An 11,908-nucleotide genomic window follows, 5' to 3' on the forward strand; every position below is an offset into this window, starting at 1 on the left:
GATAAAACACAATCCCTGGATTGATTGGCCATCTGGGATTGTGGCTCAGTGGAGTGATACCTGCCACCAGGAGTGTTTGAGATCCTCGGTGCCACCTGGCGATGAAGTGAAAGAGGAGGTCAGAGTCCCCCCCAATCTCACGGAGGTGCCGGCTGAGTATCATGACCTTGCTGACGTCTTCAGCAAGGATCTGGCGCTCACCCTGCCCCCTCACTGACTGTATGATTGTGCCATTGATTTGGTTCCAGGTGCTGAGTATCCGTCCAGCAGGCTGTACAACCTCTCACGTCCTGAACGCGAATCAATGGAGACCTACATCCGGGACTCTTTAGCTGCCGGGCTAATCCAAAATTCTTCATCCCCGTTAGGTGCAGGTTTCTTTTTTGTGGGCAAGAAGGACAGCGGTCTCCGTCCATGCATTGATTATATAGGGCTGAACGAGATCACGGTTCGCAACCGATACCTGTTACCTCTATTGGATTCAGTGTTCACGCCCCTGCATGGAGCCAAAATATTCACAAAACTGGATCTTAGGAATGCTTACCATCTGGTTTCGGATAGGAAGGGAAACGAATGGAAGACGGCATTTAACACCCCCTTAGGTCACTTTGAGTACCTGGTCATGCCATTCGCCTCACCAACACCCCCCGCGACGTTTCAAGCTTTGGTTAACGACGTTCTGCGGGATTTCCTGCACCCATTCATCTTCGTACCTCTAGACGATATCCTCATCTTCTCCCAGGATCCTGAGACTCATGTTAAGCATGTCCGTCAGGTCCTTCAGCGGTTATTGGAGAACCGGCTGTTCATGAAGGTGGAGAAGTGGGAGTTTCACCGCACCTCTCTGTCCTTCTTGGGGTTCATTATCTCCTCCAACTCCATCGCACTCGATCCGACTAAGGTAGCTGCGGTGAGAGATTGGCCCCAACCGGTAAATCATAGGAAGCTGCAACAGTTCCTAGGGTTCGCCAATTTCTACAGGAGGTTCATTAAGGGCTATAGACAGGTAGTCAGCCACCTTACAGCCCTGACCTCCACAAAAGTCCCCTTCACCTGGTCGGATCGATGCGAAGCCGCGTTTAGGGAGTTGAAACACCGGTTTTCGACTGCACCCGTTCTGGTACAGCTCGATCCTAACCACCAGTTTATTGTTGAAGTGGATGCCTCTGACTCAGGGATAGGAGCCGTGCTGTCCCAGAGCAGGGAGTCCGATAGTGTTCTCCACCCCTGTGCTTACTACTCCCGCAGGTTAACCCCCGCAGAACGGAACTATGACGTTGGCAATTGGGAACTTCTGGTGGTGAAAGAGGCCCTTGAGGAGTGGAGACATCTGTTGGAGGGAGCTGTGGTCCCATTTGTAGTTCTCACTGACCATTGGAACCTAGAATACATCCAGACCGCTAAGCGTCTGAACCTCAGGCAAGCCCGTTGGTCACTGTTTTTCAAACACTTCAACTTCAAGATCACCTACCGCCCCGGGACCAAGAACATCCGGTCTGACACACTGTCCCGGGTGCATGAAGAGGAAGTTGGAGCAAGGCTGTTGGACCCACCGGACACCATCTTACCGGAATCCACTATCGTCGCAGCCCTCACATGGGACGTGGAGGGTGTGGTCAGGGAGGCCCTGACGTGCCATCTGGATCCCGGAGGTGGTCCCCCCAACAGGCTGTACATGCCACCAGATGCTCGGACTGCCGTCTTGGACTTCTGTCACAGTTCCAAGCTCTCCTGCCATCCAGGAGTGTAAAGAACCGTGGCAGTGGTCCGGCAGCGGTTCTGGTGGCCGTCAGTGGAAGCGACACCAAGGACTACATCCAGGCCTGTACCACCTGCGCCAGGGGCAAGGCTTCACACCAGCTGGAGGCAGGACTCCTCCAGCCATTGCCTGTGCCTCGTCGCCCCTGGTCACACATCGGCGTGGATTTCGTCACGTGTCTCCCTGCGTCTCAGGGAAAGACGGTCATCATGACTATAGTGGACCAGTTCTCCAAGGCGGCCCACTTTGTGGCACTCACGAAGCTCCCGACAGCCCAGGAGACTGCAGACCTCCTGGTCTACCACGTCGTGTGTTTGCATGGTATCCCGACTGACATAGTATCTGACCGTGGTCCTCAGTTCTCCTCGCAGGTCTGGAGGAGCTTCTGTAGGGAGCTGGGGGCCACGGTGAGCCTGTCGTCCGAGTACCACCCTCAGACTAACGGTCAAGCAGAGCAGGCCAACCAGGACCTGGAGCAGCCATTGAGATGTGTCACCTCAGCGACCCACGGCCTGGAGTCACATCTGGCCTGGAGTCGAGTATGCACACAATTAGGCCTAATCTTATCATCTACTGGCCTCTCCCCATTCGAGGTCTGTTTGGGTACCAGCCCCCATTGTTTCCCGGCTGGCAAGGGAGAGGTCGAGGTGCCCTCGGTCCAGGCCCACCTCGGGAGATGCCGTCGGGTGTGGAAGAAAGCACGCTCTGCTCTCCTGAAGGCCCAGACGCAGGCTAAGGACCATGCAGACCGCCAATGTGATGATTCTCTGAAGAGTCAACATCAGCTTCTCTCCCTTCCTGAATTCTATCAGAGTTTGGATAATGCCAAGTTTCCTCTGATGAGATGCCACACAAAAAGAATGATGAGCCTGTTCGGCTCAACATACATATGTGAACAAACATTTTCTCTGTTAAATCAGAACAAAAGCAGACTGAGAACCAGAATGACTGATAGCCATCTCTATGAAGTCCTTCGTGTCTCAACCACCAAACTTTCTCCTGACATGTCAGCCATCCTTCAATCCAAAGGACAGCATCACTGCTCCCACTGAATGCAATGTTCTTCACATTATAGGTGAGTTAGAAATACACACAGTATTCATGTGTCAATATGTCACCTCTAGTGTGTGGCCCAGCCCTTTGTTTATTTTTCTGTATTTGGCCCTCACTAAAAAAAGTTTGGACACCCCTGGTGTAACTTCTTCTGATCTTCTCTATTCTTCTCCATCAGTATTCTCAGAGGAAACATTGTATCAGTAGTGCTCTTTCTCAACATAAAACCATATTGCTGATCACAGATCACCTGTTTTCTAACCCAGCCTTTCATGCTGTGGCTGATCAACTTTATGCCTCTGTAGTTACTGCAGCTCTGCACATCACCCTTGTTCTTGAAAATAGGAACCAGCACACTTCATCTCCACTCCTCAGGTATCCTCTCACTTTCCAAGATTTTATCTGATTAGAAACATGTTAGATCTGGTTAGAAACTCCACTGTCATCTCCCTTAGACATTTCCATGCATCCACTGGAATATCATCTGGATTAACTGCCTTTACAGTCTTCATCCTCTTCATAGCTCCCTGCGATTCAGCCTTACTTGCACTTGCACTTCCTAGATTTACTCTCTCCACATCATTCAGCCTTTTCTCGCTCTTATTTCTTCATTCATCCAGCTCCTCAAATATTCCCTCCACCTTCTCAAACACACTCTCCTCCCTTGCCAGCACATTACCATCTGCATCTTTTACCACCCTAACCTGCTGTACATCCTTTCAAGCTCGGCCCCTTTGCCTGGCACAAGTCCTTTTCTCCTTCCTTACTGTTCAACTTCTTGTACAGCTAGCTATATGCCTTTTCCTTAGCTTTTGCCAATTCTCTTTTGCCTTACGCTGCATCTCCTTGTACTCCTGTCTACTTTCTTCATCTCTGTAACTATCTGACTTTTTCGCCAACATCTTTCTCCTGGACATCTTCGTTCCACCATCAAGTCTCCTTGTCTTTCTTCTGCTGTCCAGATGTCACACAAGATGTTAACATACTCTTCCTTTAAAATTATCCCAACACCATTTCTCTCCCTAGCCTCACTATGATAGAACATCTTGAATCCACCTGCTCCTGCTCTTACTTCCCTTCCACTTGGTGTCTACTTTTCCATCATATCAGTCTGCTCTCTGCCTTTACCTGTCATACTGCCAACAATCAATCTCCAGACTCTCACTTCCACCCTACTGGTTTTCCTCTTCTACCACTGTCTGTGGAACACATTCTCCTCCTCATCCTCTTCTTCGCCCATCAGTAGCCCAATGTCTGCCAGCACCCTGTTGGGCAACGGCACCGGTGGTGGCCATTATTAACCCAGGCCTCAACTGATCTGGTATGGAAATTTGATTTGTACTCTGCATCTTTATTTTGGCTTGTTTTATGCCAGATTACCTTACTGACGCCGCCCTACTCATGTATCCTGGCTTGGGACTCGCAGTCAGAGTGTACTGGCTGCACACCCCATGTGGCTGAGATTTGATGTAGAAAATGTAATAGAGAACAACCTATTTAATGAATCAATCATCTTGGGAGTTCAACGCAAACCTGAGTCAAACTTTGCAACAAGTGTTGTTGTTCTTTGTCTGCACAAGGTTTAAATATCAACAGCTCATTGTTATCAACAACATACAACAAATCATTCTTACAATATTTAGCTTTCTGGAATGGTCAGGTTCAGGCCTGGATTCACGAATTGGGACACTGTCTTTGTCTGCAGCTTTGAATACTGGACAATGCCACATACCTGTCTTGGAGGATAATTATACTAGAAGATTAGATAAGAATGAGCTTTGTTGTCACTGTTCATACAATGACATTTGTTTTGTATTCAACCTCATCCTAATTACAGTTAGACACAATCTAACCATTAGGACCAGTGGGCAGCCACAATCTGACACCAGGGGACCAACTCCACATCCAAAGTCCTGGTCAGGGACAAAGAAAGAAGCAGACCATAAATAAGCAGGTTTTTGATTGTGGGAGTAAACAGATGCAGACACAGGGGGAACATGCAAACTCCCAACAAAGGTTTGTGGAGTTTAAAACCTTACCTACCCCCTGAGCAAGCACACTGGGGACAGTGAAAAGACTCCTCATGGTTTTGATTACAGGAGAAATCTCAAGCAAACCAGACTCAGTGGGGTGGCCATCTGTTTCAGTCAGAACAAAAATAGAATTAAAGTGCAACAAAGAGTTGTCAGAACATGCAGTGACACAAATGTTGCAGGTAAGGGTGTCCCACTGGACTGCGACTGTCAGAGTAGTAAGAGATGCAAATTTGCCACCAAACGTTCGTGAATGAATGACAAATCCACAGTTGGTATCGCACTGAACTGGTGCTCACAACACACGTTAGTGCATGTCGGCCAAATGTCAGCCAAATATCACATGGACTCACAGGGGAAGATATCTGCATAATATCGTGTGAGTGCCATTTAAACACTGCGCAAAACTCTTACAAATGTCGAGCGCAGCCTTGGTTGAAAAGACAACAAAGAGGTGAAGATTGGATTCCTCGTAAAATGGACTGCAATTACCGAGTCAGTGATTGTACTGGTGCCAGATCAGTGACTGAAATAGGACATTTCCCAGTTTTCACCCCAGCTCTGATGCACCTCCAACCCCCCATAAGATGCCCCGATATCCTGCAAGTAAGTGCCAGAGTTCAAAAGTTCTAATACAGACTGCACGTTTGTATATAAGCTGAGGTCCATACCACATCTACTGATGCTCTATCTCCACATCTCACAGACCCTCCACAGATTGTTGATAAGTCCATTTGCCACTCTTCAAGCTCTGGCAGGAGATCAGCTGAGGAACTCCACCAGCACACATCACCACCCAAAAACAAGGAAGTCAAAGTCCACCAAAGTCATTGTTACCATTGTGTCTTCCCCATTTCAAATGCCACAACTCTTCAGGAGGATTTTGTTTACCCCTTCTGGCAGTTTACTGGATGTCAATGAACTCTAGCAGGCAGGAATCTCAGACAGAGCAAAGCAGAAATCAATTTATCAGAATAACTAAACCACTGTAACATCAATTTTCACAATAAATTAACCGTCTGATTGGTTTCATTCATGTTATGCCCAAAAGACACGCTTGATTATTTAAGAGAGTAAATGTGAGCCTTTTGCACAATTTCTCAAGTCACAGCCACATAACCCTATAACATCTTCTGGGTTGTCTGGGTGTGTCTTGGTGGTTTTCGTCCCTCGTCTCCTTCTTGCACTGTACTTTAGTTTTTGGAGAACTGTCTGCTCCACACATATTTACCATAGAGCACCATACTGTTTGCATTTCTTCATAATTGCTATAAATAAAGTCCAAGACATATTCAGTGACTTGGAAGTGTTCATGTATCCACCTGTCTAAAGAAAACTGTCTGTAAAAGTGATGATTTACTGTGAATTCATCAAAGGGTGCCAATAACAGTGTCCAGCATACATTTTATGTCAGATTTTGGTTTCACTTCATGAAGCATTTTGTTTTGTTCTGTTGCGAAATAACTTGACATCATTAAAAATATTTTGATTAAACAAAATTGCTTGTTTGCAATTTATTTCCGACCAAATATTAAAGGTGAACATAAATATAGGGGTACAAACAATTTTGTCCGTGTTGTGTATGTATGTTTGTATATATGAGTATTTCGTATGCAAGTATGAATTTTAATTGTCCTGATCATAAGCAGGTATTGCATCGGTAACGGTTTCAATGAGCAATTGTTGCAGAGTTAATGTTGTTGATTTATAATATCCCCTGTGTGTTCCTGAATCTTGGGTCGTGAGAGTTTGAGTGTTCAGTGTAGTATCTTAGCTGTTCCTACTGCACTCTTCTGGACAGAGACCCCTGATGTTGTGCCTGGAAGCTGGAGTCACTCTTCCAGTTTGGGAGCTCCATCTCCTAATGCTTTTATTAACAATGGGACCACTTTGAGCTTTACCTTCTACATCTGCTCCAGTTGCTCCTTCAGTCCCTGGTACTTCTTGATTTTCTCGTGCTCCTTCTTTCTTATGTTGCTGTCAGCTGGGATTGCCACATCAATCACAACTGCGGTTTTCTTTCCCTTGTCAACCACCACTATGTCTGTTTTGTTGGCCAGCAGCTGCTTGTCTGGCTATAATTTGAAATCCCACAGGATTGTAGCCCCTTCATTCTCAGCCACATTCAACAGTGTCTCCCATTGGGACTTAGGGACAGCTAATCCATATCTGGCACTATGTAAAACAGCTTGGGACTCCCCCCAAGCTGGCGGCGGCGCAACTACATGTTTCTGCGGCTACCACACACTCACATCGCCTCAATTCGGAAAACGGACTGTTTCAAGTTTAGTGCACATAAACAATGTCAAATGTACTGTATATGTGTTGTCTTAATTCTGCTGTGTACCATTATTATCACTTTAGAGTAGCGTAGATTTACGTCGACGCTACCTGGCTATACCCGCCCGCAGTAGCGAACGAGTATCGGCATACCCGCCCGCTGTGCGGTAAACATATGACATCATAGCGCGCAGCCCAAGAACTGTCTGCAGAGGAAAAGATGAAAAGGCGAGAAGTGTGTGTTGGTCCCAATATGATATTCCGGATGATTTTATCATGGATAGTACGACAATGAACAGCAGCCAAAGCAGCCAGCTTGATAAAGGACACACTGGCGAATTTGGAGAGCAGCGCGCGCCAGCCAACATGACAAAAGTTAAAGCCAACTTTTATGTACGCGTTTGCTGGGTGTCGTGCGTTTTGAAATGACATGAAATATTGTTAATGTGATTCCACGTGTTGTGTATCTCAGTAAGTGATGATAATGCAAATGACATGCTGTTGCCGTGCGGTATGCATTTTCAGAGTCCCTCCGTCCATGCCCAGTCACCCAAAATGACAGGTATTCGCCCGAGTTAGACGAGGGCAAATACCTGTCATTTTGGGTGACTGGGCATGAACATCGGGCCTCTGAAAATGCATACCGCACTCCAAAAGCATGTAATTGTATTATTATTACGGTAAACAAGTAATAATTGTGGATTAATTGCTGTCTGCTGTGGCAATTTGAGTGCGGATGTAATCTTGTTGTTGCACTTGTAATGACAATGACAATAAATCTCATCCATCCATTCATCCATCCATCCATGTGCTGGACTGTCTCTTGGGCACATCTGCACAACCTGTAACTTGGGTCCTGTCGGCTGTGGTAGACTCCTGCCTCTATGGATCTGGTGCTTAGGGCTTGTTCTTGTGCTGCCATGATCAGAGCCTCTGTGTTATCCTTTAGCCTGGTCTTTTCTAGCCACTGGTAGGGCGTCTTGATTTCAGCTACTTCCTCTATCTATCAATGGTACATTCCATGGAAGGGCTTGCTCATCCATGATACCTCCTCCTCCTGTTCCTTATCACCGCCTGTCTTCAGCTGACTGAGGTACTCTCATAGCAGCTGATCTTGGGGGCATCTTTCTGATGTATCCATGTATGCTCCTTGTCTCATCATGGATAGTGGCTCTGACACTAACTAATCCTCACCCTCCCTCCTTCAGTTCTTCATAGAGCCTCAGGGTGCTGGACTTTGGGTGGAAACCTTTGTGAGGAGTTTTTGCATCTTGACATCAGTGGCATCTATTTGCTCCTGTGGCCAATAATTATTCCAGCTGGGTATCTGAGGGCAAAAGTATTGATGGCTCTGATCTTAAGTCTATCATTGACTGGCTTCTCAACATGTCTTACCTCCTGTCTACCTTCCGTCCTCTATGCCCGCTATTCTGCAGATGTGTGTTTGTGTTTTTGCTTTGCATCCAAATAGTCCTACTTGTGTACTGGGCAAGAGTCACCAGCATGTCTTTCTCCAGCTAAAATAGCAGCACCAGCACTGAAGATCTTGTGACTACACTGAATCTATACAGTTGAGCAGCTCAGAAATTTCCTATATGTGAAACTTTTTCAGGTGTCGTGACTCTTGGATATCTGTGAACCTTAATTTTCTGTATCTGGCCCTATACCAACAACACAAAGGCTTGAAGGGTGTGTCTGGGTGAGAGTTTTAGAAATGAACATCACCGAGTATAGATTTACACAAACGCAATAGCTGGACAGTCAAACATCAAGGAGGAGCAATATTAAAAAGAGGAGGAGCAAAACTGAGAAAAGGGAAGGACTAAAAAAAATATATATAGACAAGTAGGTCTCTGGTTCAGTCTGTCGCACCTTTTGTCTACCTGTATTACTGAACATTCACCAGCGACAACATGAAAGGTGAGCTGTGATGAACTACTTTTAGACATCTTGTCCTCCAGAATAATACAAATTTATAAAAAAAAAAAAAAGATTGATTGTCAAGTGAAATGAAGTATGGCAGCAATTTAGGCTTCAAAAGTTGCTTGTTAATAATTAGGGGGGAAGCAGTTTTTACCTTGTGCTACAATTAAACGCTTCCAGAGTGTATGTCACACACACACACACACACACATCAGAATGCTGCACCTGAATGTATTAGTTTGACTTAAAGTAATTAAAATTACTTCATTGTTCTTCTTCTTGCAGCTATTGTTTTCCTTTGTCTGATAAAAGCAATTTCCGGTTCCTCGGAGGAGGTTGACTGGGACTCAACGGAATGGGGTTACAGAGCTAGTAGCTTAGATACTTCTCATGATAGAGATAATGCAGGTAATGGTGATGACTGCATAGAATTCAGTTCTGTAATACATTATCATATGCAGAGTTTTATTTGTGCCTGTGTAAATGTGGGCTAAAAACTGGAATATTAATACCACAGAGTTAGATATTTCAAAGTTGACTTTGACTCTTTAACAGGTATTTAAACATTTTTGTTAATCCACTGAAAAAGCACAACTTGGATAAACAAAGAAAAATACAGTACTTTGTTTCACCTGAATTATAAATATAGTTTGAATTTTAAAAAAATACATTTATGTGTGACACATTACAGCATTTTTAAAATTTGATTTGGTCTGTTTCACTTTTTTCAGTATCCCAGTAAAGTCTGAGTTGTTTGTCTGTTGATCATATCAGTGTTAATTCAACTCTGTAATTTTAACAATCCATGAGTTCAGGGAGAAATGGGGGGGGGGGGGGAAATGAATTCTTGATGAACATGTTGTGTCTGTTGTCTGATAACCAGAAGGTTTTGGATTAAATCCCAACCTTAAACCTTTGTGTGTGGTTTTACTCAGAATAGTGCCAAAACAGTTACACCTTTAAATCCAATTGGTAGTAAAGTACTCCCTACAGTGTTGTATCTGAGTACGCCAGAAATTTAATATTAACAGGGTTAATATTTAAAACCATCATAGTAAAACTGCAACATGGAATCAGTGAGAATTACTAATGTATGAATTCATGAAGAATGTGGCTACACGTTCCAGACATTTCCCAGGAGCACCATGCAGTAATGAAAGATGTATTGCAATACTACATTACGAGAGGTTCTGTAATAAGAATAAATACATAAATAAATAAAACCCTCAAACAATTCTTGATCTTTTTGTGGAACTTGTGTCACCAACATAAATTTTGACAGAAATTGTGTGTGACATGGCAGAAATCCATGGGAGATTGTGTGTTGTGTAGCCATAAAAGTACAAATATGGATACAATCTGGATAATCACGACATGGTGCCACTGGATTTGTATGTTTTTACACCATGGCTGCTTAAGGCGTGGGAAATGTCTCATACCTGTAGTCACTGCCACGTGTAGCTACGTCTAGGAATACTGTAATATTTAACACCGTGAGTTGATTTAACACTGAGGATTTTGTCGTGTGTGCAGCGTGTCCAACAGACAACATGTTGTGTGGTTGCTGTTTGATGGAGAACACATAAACAGGACACAGATGTTCTTTGACATGACCAGTAGCAAGCTGCAGGAATCCCTAATGAAAGTTAAGCACGTTCTCAGCAATGTGAGAGGTGAGCGTCACATCCACCAGTCTAGCGTTCTATCGTTGTGTGTCCATTTGTCTCGTTTAGTCCTGTCCTGACGAGTTGCTCTCTGTCCATTCCCAGCCACCCGCAGCGCCTTTCTGCTGCTCTCAACGCCACCACCCTGCTTGGCCCCTTTGACAAAAACATGACCGTCCTCTACACTCACGTCTTCATCAACATGGGAGACGACTACGACATAGACCACGGCTACTTCACAGCACCTCGCGCGGGTGTCTACGTCTTCGCACTCACTGTTTCCAGTGATGCCAGCGTTCCCGGTGCTCCCAGCAAGCAGCTGGCCATGTGCCGCCAGCGTGCAATGGTGACGGCCAAAAGGTTGCAGAAGTCAGAGAGATAAACAACAACGATCAAGCGGACAGTTGCCAAGCGTCGCGCTGGCAGTGGAACTGAAGGCTCAAGACAAAGTGGCCGTGATTCTGCACGCCGGCTGCTTCCTGTGTGATGACAACCACAACTTTAATACTTTTACTGGCTACTTGGTGTATGCCACTGGTGTCTGATTCATGTCTTTTGTGCCTTATATGGCCTGATTTCTGTTTTTCTTTTTGTGCTGGTTGTTGGTGTCACTGTTCCTGTGTTGTGTGTGAGTTCTGCCCTCATGCTGTTAGAAATTACAAAAACCTTCCAATTATACGATTTAAAATGATACATATGTTCCTTATTATACCCTTCTTCACATTTGGCACACACAACGCCAAATACGAGATATGTCGCTGCTGTGCTAACAGCTGTTTATGTTATTTCGAGAAATGTGGTATGTGATAAATATCTGTACCCTGATCATTTCCAGCCAAATAAAATAAGGGTTTCAATCAAAATGACTGGTTTAATGTGCTTTTTGTTTAGCTATAGGCATAGATATATCTAATAACTGAACAATGACAAAGAGTTTCATGGTTTGGTGCGGCCTGTTCTCTTATTATGACAAATTAAGCAGGTCAATTAGGCTGGATAATATAATAATAAAACCTATCAGACACACAGCATAAACTTGAGAAGTGGCCGAATCAATAATTTGGTACATTATTTAAACAGAAGGTGAACTACTGAGCTAAACAACATCCCAAAGCCTGTGATGATGGCAGAATTCTTTTATTAATTAAGGAAAAACCTCTCCACCACATCTAGCCAAGTCAAAAACACTCTTGGGG

Source organism: Thalassophryne amazonica, chromosome 4 (assembly GCF_902500255.1).
Source record: "Thalassophryne amazonica chromosome 4, fThaAma1.1, whole genome shotgun sequence".
NCBI classification, from domain to species: domain Eukaryota; kingdom Metazoa; phylum Chordata; class Actinopteri; order Batrachoidiformes; family Batrachoididae; genus Thalassophryne; species Thalassophryne amazonica.